General features: G+C 45.7%; 4 non-coding genes across 4 annotated transcripts; all 4 read left to right on the forward strand.

Moving 5' to 3' along the window:
• The first annotated feature begins 2,992 nt into the window (after nucleotides 1–2,992).
• Nucleotides 2,993–3,065, forward strand: TRNAR-UCG (transfer RNA arginine (anticodon UCG)). Its single transcript has one exon. It is a non-coding gene; the product is annotated as a tRNA-Arg (tRNA).
• A 3,256-nt stretch (nucleotides 3,066–6,321) lies between these two features.
• Nucleotides 6,322–6,394, forward strand: TRNAR-UCG (transfer RNA arginine (anticodon UCG)). The gene has a single exon. It is a non-coding gene; the product is annotated as a tRNA-Arg (tRNA).
• A 12,479-nt stretch (nucleotides 6,395–18,873) lies between these two features.
• On the forward strand, nucleotides 18,874–18,946 carry TRNAR-UCG (transfer RNA arginine (anticodon UCU)). The gene has a single exon. It is a non-coding gene; the product is annotated as a tRNA-Arg (tRNA).
• A 3,904-nt stretch (nucleotides 18,947–22,850) lies between these two features.
• Nucleotides 22,851–22,923, forward strand: TRNAR-UCG (transfer RNA arginine (anticodon UCG)). The gene has a single exon. It is a non-coding gene; the product is annotated as a tRNA-Arg (tRNA).
• Nucleotides 22,924–27,226: the final 4,303 nt, after the last annotated feature.

The raw sequence follows: 27,226 nt of genomic DNA on the forward strand, positions 1-27,226 counted from the left end.
ACAAGCTGAGGATTTACATTAATAAAATGTTTTGTGCATATTGATAAATATACAAGAGCCGAGAGAGAGTTTATTGTAAACATTATATTCACAGGATGTTTATTGCGCGTGATAAACAATGGTTTATTGCTGTGTACCATTATGCCAAAATAAATTTCAGAGAGATAGTGGCATTTCTTTCCACGAGCAAACGTAGAACTACGAGAAAAATGGGTTAAAATTATTTCATGTCGTGGTGACGAGAAAAATAGCATGTGGCAACCTTCCTCGAAGTCTGTAGTATGTAGTGTACATGAAAGCGCATGCTTTAGCATTACTACTAAAACTAGCCGAAATCAATGCCAACACTTTTTTCAGGGTATCCATCATATTTGCATGGCAAGACTAGGCTATGTACTACTAAACTGTTCTCATTCCTCACCTGAAGGAGGAGGCGGGCCTCTTAGACGATGACGCCGTCTCTCAGGCCGGGAGTTTTGTTACGGTAAAGGAGATGCTCGGAGAAGGCGAAAGTGTTGGCGGCCATGGCCTATACTAGGAATTGTTCCGACATTCGCCTTAGTGCAGGAGAATGGAAAACCACGGAAAACCATTCTCAGGACAGTCGACAGTGGGGAGCATCCGTGAGGTCCAGCCCTGTCCCGTCTTCCGAATACAGAGGTGAAGAGCCACGGTAGAGCCGTGGCCACCCCTCCACCCTTCGGTTGGCCGGTCGGAGTGCAGAGCTGTGGGACCACGGACTAGCCGTGGCCACTTGTGGACCGAGATCCACTCTGCATTCATCGACATAGGTTATGTGAATACTGCAGTGTTTTAAAATATACTATGGAGTATTTTCATTTTTATCAGGACGTGAACTTTCCGGTTGAAATGATACTACCTGATTCGTATGAGCTCATCTTGAATTACTGGGTGATACATTTATTTTCCTTCATTACACGTCATAGAAATATCACTTTCCTACTCAAAACGCAATGTTTTATATTTGTAATGTGCTTTTATGTGCAAGTTATTCTCGTAATGCCAATTGGAAACGTGCTCAGGGATGGAGGGAAAACCTGACATCCAGCGGCGCTATTTGAACTGCTGCTACTCTGCCAATTTAGTACTTTAAGAGACCGTGCATGTAGAGGCCTTTACTTATCTCGTAGGCAACGATAACACCTAGGGACGTCCGATATACCGTACTAAAATATCGATATTTCCTTCGATATCGACATGCCGATATTATCCTACTATCAAAACAAAATATCGATATATCTCGATTTCAAATTTTTCTTTTTTTTCAAAATACAAGGATTTGAAATTATATTGAAGTTCTATAAAACGGGGACCACGGCAGTTCCAAGAAAAACAAGATAATCAAATATAATGACCAAAATATTTTGTGTAAAATGGTATCACCAGTGAAATACAAAACATCAAAACCCAATTCAATCATGAATTCTAACACCTAAGTGTCTGAGTTAATGTTATTCACCAGAAAAAAGACCAATGCCATCTTTATTCCCATCATCATCATCATCTGTTTACCCTCCAGGTTCGGCTTTTCCCTCGGACTCAGCGAAGGATCCCACCTCTACCGCCTCAAGGGCAGTGTCCTGGAGCTTCAGACTCTTGGTCGGGAGATACAACTGGGGAGAATGACCAGTACCTCGCCCAGGCGGCCTCACCTGCTATGCTGAGCAGGGGCCTTGTGGAGGGATGGGAAGATTGGAAGGGATAGACAAGGAAGAGGGAAGGAAGCGGCCGTGGCCTTAAGTTAGGTACCATCCCGGCATTCGCCTGGAATAGAAGTGGGAAACCATGGAAAACCACTTCGAGGATGGCTGAGGTGGTAATCGAACCCACCTCTACTCAGTTGACCTCCCGAGGCTGAGTGGACCCCGTTCCAGCGCTCGTACCACTTTTCAAATGTTCGTGGCAGAGCCGGGAATCGAACCCGGACCTCCGGGGGTGGCAGCTAATCACGCTAACCACTACACCACAGAGGTGGACTAATGCAATGATAAAGCCATAAATACTTGCGCGGTAGATTCTGCATCATATTCTTAACTACAGGTATTTTCGGCCATGCCTACTAATTTAAGAGGTTTATATTTTACAAGGTTTATATGAACTTAATCAAGCATTACTGGCACTATTTTTTCACTCTCTTTCACAGGTGTACTCAGTTCTTTCAAAAAGCTAATTATTCAGGATCTATACCTCGACTGCTGGCGCCTATTGACATAAATATATCTTGTGGTGGCTGAGGATCAATGAAACCTTGCGTTTCGGGAGTATGACCTTAGCAACCGTGCAGACTGGTAGTCATCTGAATTTAGCAGCCGTTGATGGATATATTCCATGGATAATTCAACCGCGAATTCCAGTGGCAAGATAAACTCAACCAACCAGGTCTGTTGATATTGTTGGTCTTGGACTCTTGGGTTACCATTAACGATATATCGATATCGTTTGAATATACGATATATTATCTGCAATAAATATCTATTATCGAAAATAAGTTTTCAATATATCGGTATTTAAACAATTTGTGCCCTGGAGGGTAAGCAGATTAAGAAAGAAAGAAAGCAAGAAAGAACCCTGAGAACTGGTCGGTATTTCTTTACGTCACCTATCCTGGACGCGGAAATGGCGTAGTTCACCTGGGCGACAGCGCTAAATGCAAATCATTAATGATGTTTGAATTGACTGATGGCAAGCGAAGTGGTCAACAGGCCTCTAGCATCGCCTGGAGTCATGCTAAAATGTGACAAAATGTGACAAAGTAACACAAAGTAAGGTTAAAGTGACACTAGCGCAACAACTTCAAACCACGTGTGGCTTTCTTACTTTCACTGAATGCAGCAGCCCAGTGATACACATGACGCGAGCTCTATCGGAGACAATAGGAAGCTTGTTTTCATCACAGCCGGCGAATTATTTCAAAAGAGAAATAGTATTGTATTGCAAAGTGTGGGGCCAAACTACGGTTGTTACAGGCAGTGACCGTGTGGCCTAATGGATAAGGCGTCGGACTTCGGATCCGAAGATTGCAGGTTCGAGTCCTGTCACGGTCGAATGTTTTTACCTTGCTGCCAGTTGCTTACCAAGTAGAAATAGGATGACCAGTGCCTCGCCCAGGCGGTCTCACCCGCTATGCTGAACAGGGGCCTTGCGGGGGGATGGGAAGACTGGAAGGGATATACATGGAAGAGGGAAGGAGCCAGCCATGGCCTTAAGTTAGGTACCACCCCGGCATTTGCCTGGAGGAGAAGTGGGAAACCACGGAAATCCACCTAACTTAAAGCCAGGGCAGCTTTCTTCCCTCTTCCTTATCTTCCGATCTTCCCATCCCAATACAAGGCCCCACAAGCCTACTGGGTGAGGTACTGGTCCTCCTGGACAATAGTAACCCTGACCAAATGTCCCAGGCTCCAAGACACTGCCTTGGAGGCGGTAGAGGTGGGATCCATCGCTGTGTCCGAGGGAAGATACCAACCCTGGGCGGTAAACATGTTAAAATGTAATACATCTAGGGGTGGGTTCGTGGATCCCTGACAAGCATAAAGGAAGCATAACCCCTCCCCGCTACTTCACGCCATTTTTCTATGCCTTTTGTATCGCGAATGAGCAACGGAAGAGTCCACCCCAATTGTAACTGAATAACGATAGGTTCTTCAGAGTAGGTAAGCTCCGAAATGCAATAAGCATTATTTTATACATCACTCTATTTCTTTCTTTCTTTCTTTCTTAATCCGTTTACCCTACAGGGTTGGTTTTTCTCTCGGACTCAGCGAGGGATCACACCTCGACCGCCTCGAGGGCAGTGTCCTGGACATGAGATTTTGGTTCGGGGAGATACGCAGGGGAAGAGAACCAGTGCCTCACCCTGGCGGCCTGACATGCTATGTTGAACAGGGGCCTTGTGGGGGATGGGAAGATTGGAATGGATAGACAAGTAAGAGGGAAGGAAGCGACCGTTGCCTTAAGGTAGGTAACATCCCGGCATTTGGCCGGGGAAACAACGGAAAACCACTTCGAGGATAGCTGAGATGGGAATCGAACACCCCTCTGCACAGTTGGCCTTCCGAGGCTACGTGGACTACGTTCCAACCCTCCTACCACTTTTCGAATTCCGTGGCAGAGCCCGGAATCGAACACGGGCCGCCGGGGGTGGCAGCCTAAACATGCTAGCCACATCAGCACAGATGCGGACATTTATCCGTTTTGAGAACAATATTCTCGCTCGCTGCTCTCATTGTACGTTTTCAACAACAATGGACGCGTAGTTTAGTTAATACCTGATCAAAACGAGACATAAATGCGGACGTGAAAATTAAATACCGGTGTTCAAACATTCAGCATCCCTTTCTTCTTCTTCTTTATCTACCGCTGTTCCCACACCTGTGGGGTCGCGGTCGCGAACTGTGTCGCACAGGTGTATTTGGCCCGATTTTACGGCTGGATGCCCTTCCTGACGCCAACCTTATATGGAGGGATGAAATCACTATTGCGTGTTTCTGTGGTGGTTGGTAGTGTTGTGTGTTGTCTGAATATGATGAGGAAAGCGTTGGGACAAACACAATCACACAGTCCCCGAACCAGAAGAATTAATTAGAGGCGATTAAAATCCCCAACCCAGTCAAGAATCGAACCCGGGACCCTCTGAACCGAAGGCCTCAATGCTGACCATTCAGCCAATGAGTCGGATATGTTCAAACATTCAGCATGGGAATTATTTATCGCACTGAAAAATTAATATTCTCCTGGGAGAAATGCTATAGTCCGCCTCTGTAGTGCAGTGATTAGTGTGATTAGCTGCGGCCCCCGGAGGACCAGATTCGATTCCCGGCTCTGCCACGAAATTTGAAAAGTGGTACGAGGGCTGGAACGGGAGATCAACTAAGTAGAGGTGGGTTGATTTCCACCTCAGCCATCCTGGAAGTTGTTTTCCGTGGTTTCCCACTTCTCCTCCAGGCAAATGCCGGGATAGTGCCTAACTTAAGGCCACGGCCGCTTCCTTCCCTCTTCCTTGTCTATCCCTTCCAGTCTTCCCATCTCCCATAGCATAGCATCTCCCTGAGTGGACCCCCTTCCAGCCCTCGTACCACTTTTCTCAAATTTCGTGGCAGAGATGGTCCCTGTTCAGCATAGCAGGTGAGGCCGCCTGGGCGTGGCACTGGTCATCCTCCCCAGCTGCATCCCCCGACCCAGAGTCTGAAGCTCCAGGACACTGCCCCCGTGGCGGTAGAGGTGGGATCCGTCGCTGAGTCCGAGGGAAAAGCCAACCCTGGAGTGTAAACAGATTAAGAAAGAAAGAAATAAACGCCATATGGAAATATGAAGAGATGATATTTTAAGACAGTGTTGAAATATAGTTTATTTCTAGTGGCTTTACGTCACACCGACACAGATAGGTCTTATGGCAACGATGAGATAGGAAAGGGCCAGGATTTCGAAGGAAGCAGTCGGGGCCTTAACTATGGTAGGCCCTACAGCCCCATCTTTTTCTTCTTCTTCTTCTTACTCTTCTTCTTCTTCTTCTTCTTCTTAATCTGTTTACCCTCCAGGGTTGGCTTTTCCCTCGGACTCGGCTAGGGATCCCACCTCTACCGCCTCAAGGGCAGTGTCCTGGAGTTTCAGACTTTGGGTCGGGGATACAACTGGGGAGAATGACCAGTACCTCGCCCAGGCGGCCTCACCTGCTATGCTGAACAGGGGCCTTGTGGAGGGATGGGAAGATTGGAAGGGATAGACAAGGAAGAGGGAAGGAAGCGGCCGTGGCCTTAAGTGAGGTACCATCCCGGCATTTGCCTGGAGGAGAAGTGGGAAACCACGGAAAACCACTTCCAGGATGGCTGAGGTGGGAATCGAACCCACCTCTACTCAGTTAACCTCCCGAGGCTGAGTGGACCCCGTTCCAGCCCTCGTACCACTTTTCAAATTTCGTGGCAGAGCCGGGAATCGAACCCGGACCTCCGGGGGTGGCAGCTAATCACGCTAACCACTACACCACAGAGGCTGACCCCATCTTTTTCCCGGTGTGAAAATGGCAAATCACAGAAAGCCATCTTGAGGGCTGCCGAGTGTGGGATTCGAACCCACTATCTCCCGGATGTAAGCTCACACAGCTGCGGGTCCTTAACCGCACTGCCAACTCGCCGTGATAACGTATAAAATTCGCCCTAGCACCAGGAACAGTGACATACATTTTCCTGGAGAAACATTAGTAGGTTGATCTCCCTTTTATAGTACCAGACTGACTCGGGTGATTTAAAGTTATTGTGGTGTTGTATGGTGTGGCACCGGACTATTGGTCTACGTATAGTATGTGACCGTGTGGCCTAACGGATAAGGCGTCGGACTTCGGATCCGAAGGTTGCAGGTTCGAATCCTGTCACGGTCGGAGTTTTTTAGCTTACTGTCACTTGCTTACCAGGTAAAAAACACTGCCTTGTATTACGGATGTCAATTCGGTTGTGCGTCTTACAGTATGGCAACTTGTTAACGAGAGATCCCGGGTTACTTCCACAGATGTCTTCTTGTTTCTTAATTCGTTTACCCTCCAGGATTGGTTTTTCCCCTGGACTCTGCGAGGGATTCCGCTTCTACCGCCTCAGGGGCAGTGTCCTGGAGGGTGAGACTTTTGGTCGGGGATAACAATTGAACGTCCGACTCTGTGGTGTAGTGGTTAGTGTAATTAGTTCCCACCCCCGAAGGTCCGGGTTCGATACCCGGCTCTGCCACAAAATTTGAAATGTGCTACGAGGGTTGGAACGGGGTCCACTCAGCATTGGGAGGTCAACTGAGTAGAAGTGGGCTCGATTTCTACCTCAGTAATCCTCGAAGTGGTTTTCCGTGGTTTCCCACTTCTCCTCCAGGCAATTGCCGGGATGATACCTAACTTACGGCCACGGCCGATTCCTTGTATCTCCCTTCCAATCTTCCCATCCCCCACAAGGCCCCTGTTCAGCATAGCAGGTGAGGCCGTCTGGGCGGGGTACTGGTCATCCTCCCCCGTTGTATCCACCGAACCAGAGTCTGAAGCTCCAGGACATTGCCCTTGAGGCGACAGAGGTGGGATCTCTTGCTGAGTCCGAGGGAAAAACCAACCCTGGAGGGTAAATGGATTAAGAAGAAGAAGGTAATAATGGAAAAGATGACCAGTACCTCGCCCAGGCGGCCTCACTTGCTCAAGTCCCCCTGTGGGTGGCGACGGTAGAATAAAACCTACGGTATTGAGTCACAGTGGCTCTCAACTTGAGAGCGTAGGTTGGCGACCACGGGACACTTAACTCAGTCCTGACATTGCTTCGACTTACTTGTACCAGGCTCCTCACTTTCATCTAACTTCTACGACATTTCTTGGTCAACTCATGTTCTTTTCCGAGCCCGACGGTATTAGAGCATTCGAGGTTTGGGAGTCTTTCATTTTCACACCCTTCATGGTCGATACCTTCTTTTTTCGAAGGGGCGGATCCCTTCCATTTCTTCTTTCTAATTAATGTTATATAGAGGTTGGTTTTCTGTTTGTACTTCCTCTTAAAACAATAATCACCACCACCACCACCTTTTTGAGGATGGGAAGACTGGAAGGAGTAGACAAGAAAGAGGGAGTGAAGCGGCCGTGGACATAAGTTATGTGCCATCCCGGCATTTGCCTAGAGAAGAAGTGGGGAAACATGGAGAAACATTTCGAGCATGGCTGAGATGGAATCGAACCCGGTCTTCCGGGGGTGACATATGTCTCTGATAATTTGGGTAGAGTTGCCGCACTTTTTGTATTTTTGTCTTATATCAGTAGATTTATGTTTAAAAATTGTTGCAAATTGATGGAGCATAATTCGAAAATGTTTACATTAGATCAAAGAAGAGTAGAGGATGGTTGCCTAGTTGTACTTCCTCTTAAAAGAATAATCACCACCACCATCAGAGAAGAGTAAAACATTGGTAATATGTATACTTCGTATATAAAATAATAGTTTTGTCTGTACATTGCTCAGAATTTAAAAAGTATGGTATTTCTCTAAAGACTGCCTGGCCGAGGCGGTAAAGGCGTGCTCGGTTCGCCCGGAGGGACGCGGGTTTGAATCCCGGACAGGAAGTTGTAAAAATTTAAGGAACGAGATTTCCACTTCCGGAGGTGCATATGGCCCTGAGGTTCACTCAGCCTGCACCAAAAATGAGTACCAGGTTAATTCCCGGGGACAAAGGAGGCCGGGCGTCGAGCTAACCACCCCACCCCATCACGTGCCGAGGTTACGAATGGTGGAAGCCTTTACCTTCCACCCCTCCAAGGGCCTTCATGGCCTGTACGGAGATGACTTTGCTTTGCTTTTGGTATTTCTCTAGCAGTCGTGTCCACAGTAACAAAGAAATGCACTTTTTAATTTTCCGTAATTTATGTCTGTCTGTCTGTCTGTCTGTCTGTCTGTCTGTCTGTCTGTCTGTCTGTCTGTCTGTCTGTCTGTCTGTCTGTCTGTCTGTCTGTCTGTCTGCATGTATGTATGTATGTACACGCATCACGAGAAAACGGCCAAAGAGAATTTAAAGAAAATCGGTATGCAAAGTTGGAAAATAAGTCGCTACAATCTAGGCCATAAATCACTTTATTCACTGTGGGTGAAATGAGAGTTTAGGGAAGGACTAAAATTAAATTATCAAATATTTATATTGTCATTGGTCGTATCTTAATGAAAATCGGTATGCAAAGTCGGAGTAATAAGTCGATATAATCTAGGCCATAAATATTTTATTCAGGTTGAGTGAATTGGTAGTTTAGGGGAAGACCTTAAATTTAATTCTATAATACGTGGTATTTATGTTATTAGTGGTCCTATCTTAATGAAAATGCATAGTCGGGGAATAAATCGCTATAAACTAGATCATAAATAATTTCATTCACGCTGAGTAAAATGGTAGGTCAGGAGAAGGCCTAAAATTATTTCTCAAATATTTGTCGTTAGTGGTCGTATCGATAAATACTACATAACTAAGGTTATATAGTATTAAATTTACGATCATTTATATCTTATACATTGTTACCGTACCGACTATGATCACAGAGATATTCATGAATTTGGATTTTCTTATTAAGTCCATATCAGCACCGAGTCAAGAGAAAATGGTTAAACAGAATTTTCGATATGTAAAGTCGGAGAATAAGGTACTACAATCTACGCTATATATCATTTTATAAGACGCCCTAATATCACACAATTGAAAGAAAACTAAATGTGAAAGCCTGAATTATAGAAAGCTCATAAAATTGATCAACAATAACATTACACTGACAATTGTTTGTTGTGATGTGCTTTGTGTCTTCTGTTGCCATTCATTTCCGATAGGTTGAGGCTCTGGTCATGGAGGATTCCATCGCCAGACATGTGGGGAAAGTGTGTGGAGGAAAGGGAACCAGGGTAGAGTGTTATCCAGGAATGAGGTTGAGGCAGATGTTGAGGAAAGTAGAAGAGAAGGAAGACGGAAAGGTGAAGGTGGTAGTGTATCACGTTGGTACTAACAACGTAAGGCAAGAAGGTATCAGTACCAACATAGTTGGGGATGTGTGGGAGCTGGTAAATGCAGCACGGGTGAAGTTTAAGAAAGCAGAGATTGTTATCAGTGGAATACTGTGTAGGAGGGATACTGACTGGAAGGTGATTGGGGATTTAAATGAGACTATAGAGTGGGTATGTGGGAAACTGGGAGTGAGATTTCTAGATCCTAATGGGTGGGTAGGAGACAGGAATCTGCGCTCAGATGGTCTTCACTTAAACCGCAGTGGTACATACAAGTTAAGAAACATGTTTAGAAGGGTTATGGGCAGGTACAGTCAGTGAAGCGGGGTGGCCTAGGGAGCGGTGTTAAGCGAGCAGGGAACTGGAAATCAAGTAGGGATGACATAAAAATGTTAGTGCTCAACTGTAGAACCATTGTAAACAGAGGAATCGAATTAAGTAATTTAATAGATATATACTTACCAGGTGCCTTTGCTGGCGGGACCTAGTGTTTACAGTGCACTCTGTCTTCTGGTATGGGCTAGAGCAATTTGGTACTTTCATTTATCTGTCTCAGCTTTATCCTTGGCTTTGACAAAATGAAAGTGACTGAGGTATGAGTGATGCTAGTAATGCCATTCCTTATGCAGCCAGTCCCTGCTATGAATGATGTGAAAATATTGCTCATAGAGTAGGTTGGTGCATGCATTTCAGTGGGCTTGGCAGACTGATATGTAACAGCAACTTCTGGCTAAGTGAGGAAAGCAACGGGAAACTACCTCACTCCTCATTTCCCTAGTACGCCTCTTCAGTCATGCCTAGGCCATCTATGACAGCTGATGGCGGAGCTGTTGAGGATCCAAGCGACCTTCGGGCTGAGGACTGAACAACATACTTACAAGATATTGTAATAGGAGTTGAATCATGGCTGAGAAATGATATAATGGATGAAGAAATATTCTCACGGAACTGGAGTGTGTATCGTAGAGATAGGATAGGAATGGTAGGAGGGGGAGTATTCATTCTGGTGAAAGAAGAATTTGTAAGCTACGAAAAAGTTATGGATAAAAAACTTGAAATTCTGGGTGTAAGGCTCATCTCTAAGGATAACAGGCAACTTGATGTTTTTGGAGTGTACAGACCGGGAAAGGGTAGCGCTGACGCAGATTCAGAATTATTTGATAAGATAATCAGCTGAGTGGGAAATGATATGGAGAAGAATGTGATTGTAGCAAGTGATCTCAATTTACCAAATGTCAACTGAATGTGAATGATAGGCAAATGGCATATGAATTAATATGGGAAGGACAGGTCATTCAGAAAGTGATGGAACCAACCAAAGGGAATGTGAATGATAGGCAAATGGCATATAAGTTAATATGGGAAGGACAGGTCATTCAGAAAGTGATGGAACCAACTAAAGGGAAGAATATTTTGGTTGTTGTGGTGCTAAAACCAGATGAACTCTGTAGAGAAACCGAAGTAAGAGATGGTATTAGTGATCACGAAGCTGTTTTTGTCGAAGCTAAAAATAAATGTGAAAGAAAGGAAGGTATTAAAATTAGGACTATTAGGCAGTACCACATGGCTGATAAAACAGGCATGAGGGAGTTTTTAAAAAGTAACTATGATCGCTGGAAAATGGTAAATAAAAATATAAACAGACTCTGGGATGGGTTTAAAACAATTGTTGAGGAATGGGAAAATAGGTTTGTACTTTTAAAGGTGGTAAGGAATGGTAAATATCCACTATATTATAACAGAGAAGTAAAGAGACTAAGAAGGAGGTGCAGTTTGGAACGAAACAGAGTTAGAAATGGTTATGGAAGTAAGGAGAAATTGAAGGAACTTACTAGGAAATTGAATCTAGCAAAGAAGTCAGATAATGGTAACATGATGGCAAGCATAACTGGTGGTCATACAAATTTTAGTGAAAAATGGAAGGGTACGTATAGGTACTTTAAGGCAGAAACAGGTTCAAAGAAGGACATTCCAGGAATCATTAATGAACAAGGGGGATGTATGCGAGGATCTTCAAAAGGCAGAAGTATTCAGTCAGTAGTATGTAAAGATTGTTGGTTACAAGGGTAATGTCCAGATAGCGGAGGTGAATAACACTAAAGAAGTATTGAAATGAAATGGCGTATGGCTTTTACTGCCGGGAGTGTCCGAGGACAAGTTTGGATCGCCAGATGCAGGTCTTTTGATTTGACTCCCGTAGGTGACCTGCGCGTCGTGACGAGGATGAAATGATGATGAAGACGACACATACACCCAGCCCCCATGTCAGCGAAATTAACCAAGTATGGTTAAAATTCGCGACCCCGCCGGGAATAGAACCCGGGACTCCTGTGGCCAAAGGCCAGCACGCTAACCATTTAGCCATGGAGCCGGACACTAAAGAAGTATTAAAATTTGCCTATGATAACAATGACATTTACAGTAAGATACAAAATTTGAAATCTAGAAAAGCAGCTGGAATTGATAAGATTTCTGGAAATATACTAAAGGCAATGGGTTTGGATATAGTACCATATCTGACATGCTTATTTGATTATTGTTTGGTTGAAGGAGCTATACGAAATGAATGGAGAGTTGCTATAGTAGCCCCTGTGTATAAAGCTGAAAATTACAGGCCAGTCAGTTTGACATGAATTGCATGTAAGCTCTGGGAAAGCATTCTTTCTGATTATACTAGACATGTTGGCGTAATTAATAACTGGTTTGACAGAAGGTAGTTTGGGATTAGGAAAAGTTATTCCACTGATCATACGATAATCATCACATTGTGATGATTATCGTATGATCAGTCTAATGTCCCATGTGCTAAAGGTATTTCTGCGTATTATCCACACTCGAATCTACCTCAAAAGCGAACACCAAGTTGGACATACTCAGTTTGGCTTTAGGAATGGACTGGGTACTCGTGAGGCTCTTTTCTCCTAGAATGTTTTGACTCAGAGATGCCTAGATATGAATGTAGATGTGCACGCTTGTTCCGTCGACTACCGAAAAGCATTTGATTGCGTATCTCATGCAAAACTTGTTGAGATTTTAAAATCTACTGGTGTAGATGTTGGTGATCTTCGTATCATTTCCCATCTGTACTGGAATCAAACGGCAGAGGTCAAAATAGAAGGAACTACTATTGAGGACATAGCTATACGAAGAGGTGTCCGCCAGGGAGGTGTCCTGTCCCCACTCCTTTTTAACATCTACTCTGAAGCTGTGTTCAGAGAGGCTATGGAAGATGTTAATCTAGGTATCAAGATCAATGGCTTTGTCATTAATAACATCCGATTTGCTGATGACACGATTGTGTTAGCCAGCAACCTTGTGATCTTCAAATCATTATAAACAACATCGTGAGGACCAGTGAAACCTACGGTTTATCCTTGAATATTAACAAGACCAAGCTGATTGTATTCTCGAAAACACCAAAACAGGCCTCCCTTAACATCAACAACAACATCGTCCAACAAGTATCTTCTATCAAATATCTTGGAACAATAGTTAACCAGCATTGTGATTCAAAATGCGAAATCTTATCCAGGATTGGACAAGCAAAAAATATGTTCAATACCATGAGGACCTTATTCACCAGCCGAGAACTCAACCTCCAGCTCAGAGTTCGAATGCTACGGTGTTATGTCTTTCCTGTCCTTCTGTATGGTTTCGAAGGGTGGACGCTTAGCCCTTTATTGGAGAAGCGTATTGAATCTTTTGAAATGTACTTATACAGAAGAATACTCCGAATATCTTGGGTAGAAAAGAAGACAAATGAAGAAGTCCTCAACATCTTGAACAAGAAGAAAGAGCTTCTCATAACCATCAAGGAGCGTAAGCTCAGCTATCTCGGCCACATCATGAGAGGTGAACGATACGAACTTCTCCGACTGATCATTCAAGGGAAGATTGATGGGAAGAGATCTGTGGGAAGACGGAGAAATACCTGGCTGAAAGACTTGCGGCGGTGGTATGGACATACGTCAATAGAAATCTTCCGTGCTGCCGTTTCGCGTGTAATCATAATCAATTGGATCGCCAACCTTCGGAAGGAGACGGCGTCATAAGAAGAAGAAGAAGATTCCACTGAAGCTCAGCTTGTAGGATTTCAGCAAGGTATAGCAGATATCCTGGATTCAGGAGACCAAATGGACTGTACTGCGATTGACCTATATAAAGCATTTGATAGGGTAGATCATGGAAGACTACTGGCAAAAATGAGTGCTATTGGACTAGAAAAAAGAGTGACTGAATGGGTGGTTATATTTCTAGAAAATAGAACTCAGAGAATTAGAGTAGGCGAAGCTTTATCTGACCCTGTAATAATTAAGAGGGGAATTCCTCAAGGCAGTGTTATTGGACCTTTATGTTTTCTTATATACAGAGTGAAGCGTAATTCGCGCACTCGGGCATCGCAGCGCGACTCCTCACATGCCAGCAATAAAAAAATGTCTCTTACAAAATTTCGTCTTGCGAGTATATCCGGCAGAAAAGAGTAGCAATCTGGCAACACTGTAACCACATGAAGGGTAACTAGCTCTGTCAGCACACCTTACTCGTGCTGTACAGTTGGTGCAGTGGATAGAGTTTTGGGTTAGCATGTAGGAGGTCGAGTGGTCGATCCTGGGTTGAGGCGTATGTTTTTTTATTTCGTAAATGTAGTCCAGTCCGCCTATGTGGTGTAGTGGTTAGCGTGATTAGCTGCCACCCCCGGAGGCCCGGGTTCGATTCCCGGCTCTGCCACGAAATTTGAAAAGTGGTACGAGGGCTGGAACGGGGTCCACTCAGCCTCGGGAGGTCAACTGAGTAGAGGTGGGTTCGATTCCCACCTCAGCCATCCTGGAAGTGGTTTTCCGTGGTTTCCCACTTCTCCTCCAGGCGAATGTCGGGATGGTACCTAACTTCAGGCCACGGCCGCTTCCTTCCCTCTTCCTTGCCTATCCCTTCCAATCTTCCCATCCCTCCACAAGGCCCCTGTTCAGCATAGCAGTTGAGGCCACCTGGGCGAGGTACTGGTCATTCTCCCCAGTTGTATCCCCCGACCAAGAGTCTGAAGCTTCAGGACACTGCCCTTGAGGCGGTAGAGGTGGGATCCCTCGCTGAGTCCGAGGGAAAACCGAACCTGGAGGGTAAACAGATGATGATGATGATGATGATGAAATGTAGTCCAGGTGATATGGTATCTGGCATCTTAATCGTCAACAGCGATTGCAGTGGGTCCTCTAGAAACCATTTGCTCTTACATACTACGATCCTAAAAATGAACGAACTATCGTTTTCATTGGTCAGCCCTTTCCACGTCGTGGGCGTGAATTTATTCGCACCACTTCATCTACTAGATCTGAAACCTGTTTTCTTTGTACCCTTCTTTGTACCCTCCTCCAATGGTCCTATAGATTAGTGCGTAATCTGTTTACCCTCCAGGGTCGGTTTTTCCCTCGGACTCAGCGAGGGATCCCACCTCTACCGCCTCAAGGGCAGTGTCCTGGAGATTCAGACTTTGGGTCGGGGATACAACTGGGGAGAATGACCAGTACCTAGCCCAGGCGGCCTCACCTGCTATGCTGAACAGGGGCCTTGTGGAGGGATGGGAAGATTGGATGGGACAGGCAAGGAAGAGGGAAGGAAGCGGCCGTGGCCTTAAGTTAGGTACCATCCCGGCATTTGCCTGAAGGAGAAATGGGAAACCACGGAAAACCACTTCCAGGATGGCTGAGGTGGGAATCGAACCCACCTCTACGCAGTTGACCTCCCGAGGCTGAGTGGACCCCGTTCCAGCCCCCGTACCACTTTTCAAATTTCGTGGCAGAGCCGGGAATCGAACCCGGACCTCCGGGGGTGGCAGCTAATCACGCTAACCACTACACCACAGAGGCGGACCCTATAGATTAGTACCAACTATTATTCTTGCCTCGTTCAGGTCCATTACATTTCGTTGGGGCCTTACGTTACGTTACGTTGTTTCAGCGTTACAAAATGTTGTAAATGTAGGATACATGTGACCTCAGAAACGGTGTCTTACTGTATTACAATAGGTAATGTCACATGGAAATTAGCAAATAAAAAATGTGCCTCAACCCAGGATCGAACCATCGACCTCCTGCATGCCAACCAAATACTCTACCCACTGCACCAACTGTACAGTACGACTAACTTCTGCTGACAGAGGTAGTTACCCTACATGTGGTTACAGTGTTGCCAGATTGCTACTCTTCAAAGTCGTTTTTCTGCCGGATATACTCGGAAGACGAAATTTTGTAAGAGACATTTTTTTATTGCTGGCATGTGAGGAGTCGTGCTGCGACGCCCGAGTGCGCGAATTACGCTTCACCCTGTATATCAATAATATGTGTAAAGACGTGGAATCAGAGATAAGGCTGTTTGCAGATGTTATTGTCCTGTACAGAGTAATAAATAAATTACAAGATTGTGAAAGGCTGCTGGGTGACCTCGGTAATGTGAGATGGACGGTGGAGAATGGTATGTTGATAAATGGTGTTAAAAGTCAGGTTGTGAGTTTCACAAATAGGTAAAGTCCTCTCAGTTTTAATTACTGCCTTGAGGGGGTGAAAGTTCCTTTTGGGGATCATTGTAAGTACCTAGGTCTTAATATAAGAAAAGACCTTCATCGGGGTAACCACATAAATATGATTGTTAATAAAGGGTACAGTTCTCTGCACATGGTTTTGAGGGTATTTAGGGGTTGTAGGAAGGATGTAAAGGAGGGGGCATGTAAGTCTCTGGTAAGACCCCAACTAAAGTGTGGTTCCAGTGTATGGGACCCTCACAAGGATTACTTGATTCAAGAACTGGAAAGAAATCCAAAGAAAAGCAGCTCGATTTGTTCTGTGTGATTTCCGACAAAAGAGTAGCGTTACAAAAATTAATATTCTCCTGGGAGAAATGCCATAGTCCACCTCTGTAGTGTAGTGGTTAGTGTGATTAGCTGCGGCCCCCGGAGGACCGGATTCGATTCCCGGCTCTGCCACGAAATTTGAAAAGTCCTACGAGAGCTGGAACGGAGTCCACTCAGCCTCGGGAGGTCAACTGAGTAGAGAGGGTTTTGATTCCCTCCTCAGCCATCCTGGTTTTCCGTGGTTTCCCACTTCTTCTCCAGGCAAATGCTGAATGGTACCTAACTTAAGGCCAAGGCCGCTTCCTTCCCTCTTCCTTGTCTATCCCTTCCAAACTTCCCATTCCCCCAGAAGGCTCCTGTTCAGCATAGCAGGTGAGGCCGCCTGGGAGAGGTACTGGTCATCCTCCCCAGTTGTATCAACCCGGCCCAGAGTCTGAAGCTCCAGGACACTTCCCTTGAGAAGAACAAGACTCCTCTATGCCTATGTGGTGTAGTGGTTAGTGTGATAACTGCCACCCCCGGAGGCCCGGTTCGATTCCCGGCTCTGCCACGAAATTTGGAAAGTGGTGATAGGTCTGGAACGGTGTCCACTTCCACTAAGCCTGCGGAGGTCAAGTGAGTATAGGGGTTTGCGATTGGTTCGCTTCCCACCTCAGCCCTCCTCGAAGTGGTATTCCGTGGTTTCAAACTTCTCCTCCAGGCAAATGCCAGGATGGTACCTAACTTAAAGCCAGGATGGCCTCCTTCCCTTCCTTATCTTCCGATCTTCCCATCCCCACACAAGATCTCTGTTCAGCATAGCAAGTGCGGCCTACTGGGCGAGGTACTGGTCCTCCTGGACAATAGTAACCATTACCAAATGTCTCAGGCTCCAAGACACTGCCCTTGTGGCAGAAGAGGTGGGATCCTTCGCTGTTTCCGAGGGAAAACCAACCCTGGGTGTAAACGAATCAAAATGTAATACTTCTAGGGGTGGGCTGGTGGGTCCCTGAAAAGCACAAAGGAAGCATCACTCTTCCACGCTACTTCACGTCATTTTTCCATGTCGTTTCAATCGCGAAAAAGCAACGGAAGTGTCCACCCCAATTGTAACTGAAGAACAATAGGGTCTTCAGAGTAGGAAAGCTCCGAAATGTAATAACGTTATTTTATACATCACTTTTCTTTCCTGCCTTCTTCTTAATCCGTTGAACAGGAGCATTGTGGGGGGATGGGGAGATTGGAAGGGATATACAAGTAAGAGGTAAGGAAGCGGCCGTGGCCTTAAGTTAGGTACCATTCCGGCATTTGGCAGGGGAAACCATGGAAAACCACTTCGAGGATAGCCGAGATGGGAATCGAACAACCCTCTACACAGTTAACATTCCGAGGCTGAGTCGACTACGTTCTAACCCTCGTACCACTTTTCAAATTTCGTGGCAGAGCCGGGGAAACGAACCCGGTCCTTGGGGGTGGCAGCTAAACATGCTAACCACTTCACCACAGAGGCGTACATGAAAACAATGTAGTGGTTAGCGTGATTAGCTGCCATCCCCGGAGGTCCGGGTTCGATTCCCGGCTCTGTCACGAAATTTGAAAAGTGGTACGAGGGCTGGAACGGGGTCAACTCATCATCGGGAGGTCAACTGAGTAGAGGTGGGTTCGATTTCCACCTCAGCCATCCTGGAAGTGGTTTTCCGTGGTTTCCCACTTCTCCTCCAGGCAAATGCCGGGATGGTACCTAACTTAAGGCCACGGCCGCTCCCTTTCCTCTTCCTTGCCTGTCCCATCCCTCCACAAGGCCCCTGTTCAGCATAGCAACCCTCGAATACCAATATTCAAACATTCAGCATGGGAATTATTTCTCGCGCTGAGAAATTAATATTCTCCTGGGAGAATTGCTATATGGAAACAGTATGGAGAGATTATATTATCAGACTGTGTAGAAAAGTAACGATTTTATCCCAGATGTAACAGGTAATAGACCGCCTGGGCGAGGTACTGGTCATCCTCCCCAGTTGTATCCGCCGACCCAGAGTCTGATGCTCCAGGACACTGCCCTTGAGGGGGTAGAGGTGGGATCCCTCGCTGAGTCCGAGGGGAAAACCGACCCTGGAGGGAAAACAGATTAAGAAGTAGAAGGAGAAGAGAACAATATTCTCGCGCGCTGCTCTCAGTGTACGTTTTCAACAATGGATGTTAAAGTGTTAAAGTGAAAGTGAAAGTTAAATACCAATATTCAAACATTCAGCATGGGAATTATTTCTCGCGCTGAGAAATTAATATTCTCCTGGGAGAATTGCTATGTGGAAACAGTATGGAGAGATTATATTATCAGACTGTGTAGAAAATTAGCGATTTTATCGCAGGTGTAACAGGTAATAGTAGAGGCAGAAACAGTGACATACATTCTCCTAGAGAAACATTAGTGGAATGATCTCCCCTTTTTAGTACCAGAAGGCGCACTCGAGTGATTTCAAAATATTCGAGTTGTATATTGCAGCAGTGGACTATTCGTCTATGGAAACTACAAAATTTGTGGTGTGTGACCGTGTGGCCTAACGGATAAGGCGTCGGACTTCGGATCCGAAGATTGCAGGTTCGAGTCCTGTCACGGTCGAAAATTTTTACCTTACTGTCATTCGCTTACCAGCTACAAAACAATGCTTTCTAGTATGGACATCAATTCGGTTGTGCGTGTTCCAGTATTGATATTTGTTTACGAGAAATGCCTAATTTCTTCGAGAGCTGTCTTCTTCTTCCTTATAAATCCGTTTATCCTTCAGGATTGGTCTCCACCCCCACCCCCCACGGACTCAACAAGGGATCCCACTCCTCCGCTCGTCCGTCTCAGGGGCATAGTCCTGGTACGTGAGACATTTGGTCGGGGAAATAACTGGAAAGGAGGACCAGTACCTCCAGTAACTCGCCCAGGCGGCCTCACCTTCTATGCTGAATATGGGCCTTGCGGAGGTCACCCTGTGAGTAGGAGGGGTAGAATAACACACACACACAGTATCCCACTTTGTCGTAAAAGGGGATAAAGAGGGAATAAAAGGGAGTCACAGGGTCTCACAACTTGATTGGTTACCATAGGACCCTTAGCTGAGTCCTGACATTGCTTCGACTTACTTGTACTAGGCTCCTCACTTTCATCTATCCTGTACGACCTATCTTGGTCAACTCTTGTGCTTTTCCGATCCCGGCGGTATTATAGCATTCGAGGCTAGGGAGTCATTTTCACGCCTTTCGTGGCTCTAGCCTTTCTTTGACGATATTTTTCACTTTTCGAAGTGTCGGATACCTTCCATTTTTTTCTTTCTGATTAGTGTTATATAGAGTATAGTTGCCTTGTGGTTTTTCCTCTTAAAACAATAATAACCACCACCACCTTGCGGAGAATGGGAAGATTGGACGTGTTAGACAAGAAAGAGAGAAATAAGGGGTCGGGGACATAGGATAGGTACCTTGTCAGCATTTGCCTTGGGGAAGAAGTCGGAAAACATGGAAAACATTTCGAGAATAGCTGAGGTGGGAATCGAACCCGGGACTCCGGGGGTGACATATGTCTCTGATAAGACCACAATGAATACAGGACCCACACCAGGATTTCTTGATAAGAGAACTCGAAAAAATCCAAGGAAACCATCACGGTTTGTTCTTGGTGAATTCCGACAAAGGACTAATGTTGCAAACATTTGGCTGGGAAGACTTGGGAGTAGGGAGACAAGCTGGTCGACTACGCAGTATGTTCCGAGCTATCAGTGGAGAGATGACCTGCAATGCTATTAGGAGACGAATAAACTGGAGTGAGGGAAAATTTTTAGCAAATATTCAGTTTTAGGACGAGGATAAATTTGGTAGGTTTTTGAAAACAATTAAAGTAATGTGCCATTCCACTATTCCAGAAATTAAACTGATTACTAGTAATGAAGTTAAACACAATTAATGAATTATATAAAATGTCAAGGGAATTGAGAGTAACGCAAAGTCGGAATGAATGAGATCGTGATGGCAGTAAAAATGAAATGGCGTATGGCTTTTAGTTCCGGGAGTGTCCGAGGACAAGTTCAGCTCGCCAGGTGCAGGTCTTTTGACTTGACACCCGTAGGCGACATGCGCGTCGTGATGAGGATGAAATGATGATGAAGACGACACACACTCACCCAGCCTACGTGCCAGCGAAATTAACCAACGATGCTTAAAATTCCCGACCTGCCGGGAATCGAACCCGGAACCCCTGTGACCAAAGGCCAGCACGCTAACCATTTAGGCATGGAGTCGGACGTGATGGCAGTGATCAAGACAAAATAGATATTCGAATTGCTTAAATATCACAAATGAAAAGCTAACTCAAGGGATTGGAAGTGTTCGGAGCAAGAAGCGGCATAAATCATATACGAAATAAATAACGAGAGAAGAAATCAAGAAGAGAAAGATATATATAATGTCTAAACAAGAATATTATATTATATTATTCTTCTTAATCTGCTTACCCTCCAGGGTTGGATTTTTCCTCTGACTCAGCGAAGAAAACTACCTCTAACGCCTCAAGGGCATTGTCCTGGAGCGTGAGACATTGGGTCAGGGAGACAACTGGGGAGGATGACCAGTACCTCGCCCAGGCGGCCTCACCTGCTATGCTAAACAGGGGCCTTGTGGAGGGATGGGACAGGCAAGGAAGAGGAAAGGGTGCGGCCGTGGCCTTAAGTTAGGTACCATCCCGGCATTTGCCTGGAGGAGAAGTGGAAAACCACGGAAAACCACTTCCAGGATGGCTGAGGTGGGAATCGAACCCACTTCTACTCAGTTGACCTCCCGACGCTGAGTGGACCCCGTTCCAGCCCTCGTACCACTTTTCAAATTTCGTGGCAGAGCCGGGAATCGAACCCGGGCCTCCAGAGGTGGCAGCTAATCACACTAACCACTACACCACAGAGGCGGACACTGTTTAAATATACAAATGAAAAGCTAACTCAAGGGATTGGACGTGTTCGGAGCAAGAAAGGCATAAATCATATACGAAATTAATAACGAGAGAAGAATTCAAGAAGAGAAAGATATATCTAATGTCTAAACAAGAAGAATGTTATAGAAGATTATATACCAGGATTAAATAATACGCGTGAAATATTAAAATACGAGACTTGTAAATTGACTAGCAGCGGCATAGAAAATCTACAAAGACAAGGCCATGACTATAAAAGCAGACATTCAATACATCGCAGCATAATCGATCAATAACTAGAAAAGCCATTCTATACGAGATAAACTTGAAATATTAGCAGATATATTGGAGATTTAATAGCAACTGAGATTATACGAAGCAATATTAATCGGAATTAAATAGTAAAATTATGTTAGAAGATTTTGAAAACGATAAAATGTCAACAGCTGATTTCATCAATATATTTTGTCTTTTCAATCGAGCATTTTAAGGAGATCAGACAGGCGGACTAACAACATGATCAAAGAAAATAAGAGGTTCGAAAGTTGCGTTGTACTAACCTGTCTTCAATCAATCAATCAATACTGATCTGCATTTAGGGCAGCCGCCCAGGTGGCAGCCTAGATGATTAGTACATTTCAGAAGAACAAAGATGAATTAATTTCCAAACTTAGTTTCACAATTTTGTCCACCTCTGTGGTGTAGGGGTTAGTGTGATTAGCTGCCACCTCCGGAGGCCATGGGTTTAATTCCGGGCTCTGCCACAAAATTTGAAAAGTGGCACGGGATCCACTCAGCCTGGGGAGGACAACCGAGTAGAGGTGGGTTCGATTCCCACCTCAGCCATCCTGGAAGTGGTTTCCCGTGGTTTCCCACTTGTCCTCCAGGCGAATGCCAGGATGGTACCTAACTTAAGGCTACGGCCGCTTCCTTCCTCTTCCTTGTCTATCCCTTCCAATCTTCCCATCCCCCGACAAGGCCCCCGTTCAGAATAGCAGGTGGGGCCGCCTGGGTGAGTTACTGGTCATCCTCCCCAGTTGTCTCCCCCGACCCAATGTCTCACGCTCCAGGACACTGCCCTTGAGGCGGTAGAGGTGGGATCCCTCGCTGACTCCGAGGGGAAAACCACCCTGGAAGGTAAACAGATTAAGAAAGAAAGAAAGCAAGAAAGAACCCTGAGAACTGGTCGGTATTTCTTTACGTCACCTATCCTGGACGCGGAAAGGGCGGAAAGAAATCCTTCACCTGGGCGACAGCCCTAAATGCAAATCATTAATGATGTTTGAATTGACTGATGGCAAGCGAAGCGGTCAACAGGCCTCTAGCATCGCTTGGAGTCATGCTAAAATGTGACAAAGTAACACAAAATAAGGTTCAAGTGACTCTAGCGCAACAACTTCAAACCGCGTGTGGCTTTCTTACGTTCACTGAACGCAGCAGCCCAGTGGTAAACACGACACGAGCTCTATCGGAGACAATAGGAAGCTTGTCTTCATCACAGCCGGCGAATTATTTCAAAAGAGAAATATTATTGTATTGCAAGGTGTGGGGCCAAACTACGGTTGTTGCAGGCAGTGACCTTGTGGCCTAATGGATAAGGCGTCGGACTTCGGATCCGAAGATTGCAGGTTCGAGTCCTGTCACGATCGATTATTTTTACCTTGCTGCCAGTTGCTTACCAAGTAGAAATAGGAAAATTATCCACATCACAGCCGTAGTTGGTCGTAATTCTCGCATTGCACAGTCTCCATTTTAATTCTTTTATATAAGTAAGAATATTTCTAGGGTCGGTTTTTTTGGGTCCCTCGCAAGCATAAAAGAAGGACCTCTGCTTTCTTCGCTTCAGGTAACGTTTAACGTCATTTTTCTATGCTTTTTGACCCATGAGTCATCAATGGAAACGTTCACACCAATTATAACTGAAGAAGGGTTGGGATTTCGGATTATATATATCCCTCTGTGGTGTAGTTGGTAGTGTGATAAGCTGCCATCCACGGAGGCTTGGGTTCGATTCACGGCTCTGCCGCGAAGTTTTTAATTTGGTACGAGGACTAAACAGGATCTGCTCAACCGCAGTGGGTCAACTGAGTAGAAGGTGTTTTAATTGACACCTTAGCCATCCACGAAGTGGTTTTCCGTGGTTTCCCACTTCTCCTCCAGGTGTATGCCGGGATGGACCTAACTTAAGGCCACGGCCACTTCTTTCTCTCTTCCTTTCTATGCCACCTGATCTTCCCATCCCCTCAAAAGGACCCTGTTCAGCATAGCAGATGAGGCCACCTGGGCGAGGTCCTCATTCTCCTCCCCAATTTTATCCCCAACCAAATGTCTTAAGGTCCAAAACATTGCTCTTAAGGTGATAAGAGATGGGATCCCTCTCTGAGTCCGAGGGAAGAACCAACCCTGAAGGGTAAACGGATTAAGGAAGAAAGGAAAAGGGAAGAAGAATTGTACCACCCCCGTAGACCCGAGTTCGATTCCCGGCTCTGCCACGATATTTGAAATGTGATACGAGGACTTGAACCGGATCCACTCAGCCTCGGGAGGTCATCGGAGTGCCAATCATGTGCCAGTCCTGGATCGTACCCAACTTCAGGCCACGACCGCTTCTCTCCCTCTTCATTCCCTAACCCTTCCATCTTCTCACCCCCACAAGGGTCCTGTTCAGCTTACCTGCTGCCCCTCCATTGTATCCCCAACCAAATATCCCAGGGTGCAGGACATTGCTCTTGAGGCGGTACAGTTGAAATCTCTCGCTAAGTCCAAGGGAGAAACCAACCCTAGAGAGTGAACGGATTAAAAGGAATACTTCTAGGGGCTGGATGGTGGGTCCCTTGCAATCATAAAGGAAGCATCACTCCTGTATGTTAATTCAAGTATCGTTTCACGCCATTTTTCTGTTCCTTTGCACCCGCAAATGAACAACGGAAGGATCCACCCCAAACATATCTGAAGAACTGTTGGGTTTTCAGAGTAGGAAAGCTCCGAAAGGCAATAAACATTTTGTTTATAACTTTTGAAAACAATATTCTCGTGCGCTGGTGTCGCTGTACGTTTCCAGCAACAATGGACGCATGCTGTTGTTAGTTAATGCGTGAACATTTTTTTTTTCTTTTCCTTTCTTTATTTGTTAGCCGTTTACACTCCAGGGTTGGTTTTTCTCTCGGACTCAGCGTGGGATCCCACCTCTATCACCTCAAGGGCAGTGTCCAGGAGCGTGAGACTTTGGGTCAAGGATAGAACTGGGAAGGAGAACCAGTACCTCTCCCAGGCGGTCTCGCCTGTTGTGATGAACAGGGCCCTTGTGGAGGATAGGAAGATTTGAAAGGATAGGCTACGAAGAGAGAAGGAAGTGACCTGGAGAAGAATTAGGAACAATGGAAATACACTTCGAGGATGGCTGAGGTGGGAATCAAACCCCATCTACTCAGTTGACCTCCAGAAGCTGAGTGGACCCCGTTCCATTACTCATATCAGTTTTGAAATTTCGTGACATAGTCGGGAATTAAACTCGGACCTCTGGGGGTGGCAGCTAATCACAAAAACCACTACACCACAGAGGCTGTATTCATCAACGCTGCCCTGGGCGGTTTTGGCTATTACGTTGATTTCCACCAGAAATGCGAACAATGAGAATCAAGAAAGTGGTGGCACAACTGTGCGGTATTTGAGACGCGCGTTTGTTTGTTTACAGCTGTAAAATACGAAGAAGTTCATCGCTAGTGTGCGCTGCGATGGTGTTCAGTACAGCTGTCGAGTGAATAATCATTAAAGTTAGTAGTATAATGCAGGGATTCGGCGGCCTCCTCCGCCGCCCGCGGCGCGGGAAATTTGAATTTTGGCGGGAAATTTGAATTTTTGGTGGGAAATTTGAATTTTGGCGGGAGATTTGAATTTGTAAACAAAGCCACGTGCTTTTTGACAGCTGTCATCGACAACAACGCATCGCTAACCTCACTGCTGCCATCTTGACGGGCCTAAACCTCACTAGTGCCAACTTAACCTAACTAGCATGAGGTAAACAAAGCCACGTGTTTTTTGACAGCCACGTGCTTTTTGACAGACAACAACGCATCGCTAACCTCAGTACTGCCATCTTGACGGGCCTAAACCTCAGTAGAGCCAACTTAACCTCACTAGCGTGAGGTAAACAAAGCCACGTGCTTTTTGACAGCCACGTGCTTTTTGACAGATTTGTAAACAAAGCCACGTGCTTTTTGACAGACAACAACGCATCGCTAACCTCAGTACTGCCATCTTGACGGGCCTAAACCTTAGTGGTACCAACTTAACCTAACTAGCATGAGGTAAACAAAGCAACGTGCTTTTTGACAGCTGTCATCCGCCATCTTTAATCCAGAGAGCGCAGTGCTGCCCTCTTTAGCTACTTACCTTTGACAGCTGTCATCCGCCATCTTTAATCTAGAGAGAACAGTACTGCCCTCTATGTGGTGGCGGCAAATTCCACGTGCTCTTGTTTGGAAACAAAGCCACGTGCAGCTGTCATCCGCCATCTTTAATCACAGTGCTGCTCTCTTTAGCTACTTACCTTTGAAATGTGGTGGCGGATAATTTGAAAAATGCTTTTTGACAGCAGCCATCTTTGAGCACCGTGCTGCCCTCTTTAGCTACTTACCTTTGAAATGTGGTGGCGGTAAATTCCACGTGCTTTACAAACCTATATGCTTTTCTGACAGCTGTCATCCGCCATCTTTAATCCAGAGAGAACAGTGCTGTCCTCTATGTGGTGTCGGCAAATTCCACGTGCTTTACAAAGCCATGTGCTTTTTTGACAGCTGTCATCCGCCATCTTAGAGCACCGTGCTGCGGGCAATTTCGTCAGTTATCATCCACCATCTTTAAACACCGTGCTGCCCTCTTTATGGCTACTACCTTAAGCATGTAGTAGCGGGTAATTTGAAAAGTTCTGTTAGCTATCATCCGCCATCTTTGAGCACCGTGCTGCCATCTTTAGTTGAAATGTGGCGGCGGATAATTTGAAAAAAATGCTTTTTGACAGCGGTTATCTTTGAGCACCGTGCTACCCTCTATGTAGTGGCGGCAAATTCTACATGCTTTACAAACCCACGCGCTTTTTTTGACAGCCATCTTTAAGCAACAGAGTACAGTGCTGCCCTCTTTGTTGTGGTAGCAAATTCCACGTGCTCTACAAAGCCACATGCTCTTTTGACAGCTGTCACCCGCCATCTTTAACCAACAGAGCACTATGCTGCGGGCAATTTTGTTAGCTGTCATCCGACATCTTTAATGAACAGAGCACCGTGCTGCCCTCATGCGGGGCAATTTCGTTAGCTGTCATCCGCCATCTTTGAGCACCGTGCTGCCCGGTGGCGGCAAATTCCACGTGCTACGCGCAGCTGTCATCCGCCATCTTACATCGCAAACCTCAGTGCTACACTCTATGTGGTGGCTAGATCATGTAATGACGATCGCGCAGGTCCCTCGCCTAGCATTTACGGCTTCCAGTTCGAACCCGCTATCCCCCGAAGTAGTGAGAATGATTGAAGAGTGTTGAGTGTGATTCATTTGTCGGATGGAGGCGTTAAGCTGTGTGCAGGCTTCTTCGGTAGGAGTAGGCTATGTCGGGATATCGATTTAAAATCCTAGTCAGGAAGGGTAACCGGTCGTATAAAACTATGGTGTGAGGCGGGGTGTGCAAAAAGCCAGCATTAAGTAAGGGCTGTTGATAGGGGGTGTTAAACCTTGTGCAGGCTCCTTCGAAAATGATTTTTGAGTACAAGACGTTTATGGTGATTCATTTGTCGGATGGAGGTAATAAGCCTTGTGCTGGCTTCTTCAGTAGGAATAGGCTATGTCGGAACATCGATTTAAAATCCTAGTCAGGAAGGGCAACCGGTCGTAAAACTATGGTGTATGATCTAAGAGGCGGGGTGTGCAAAAAAGCTAGCAATAAGTAAGGGCTGTTGATGG

Source organism: Anabrus simplex, chromosome 9 (genome assembly GCF_040414725.1).
Source record: "Anabrus simplex isolate iqAnaSimp1 chromosome 9, ASM4041472v1, whole genome shotgun sequence".
NCBI lineage: Eukaryota > Metazoa > Arthropoda > Insecta > Orthoptera > Tettigoniidae > Anabrus > Anabrus simplex.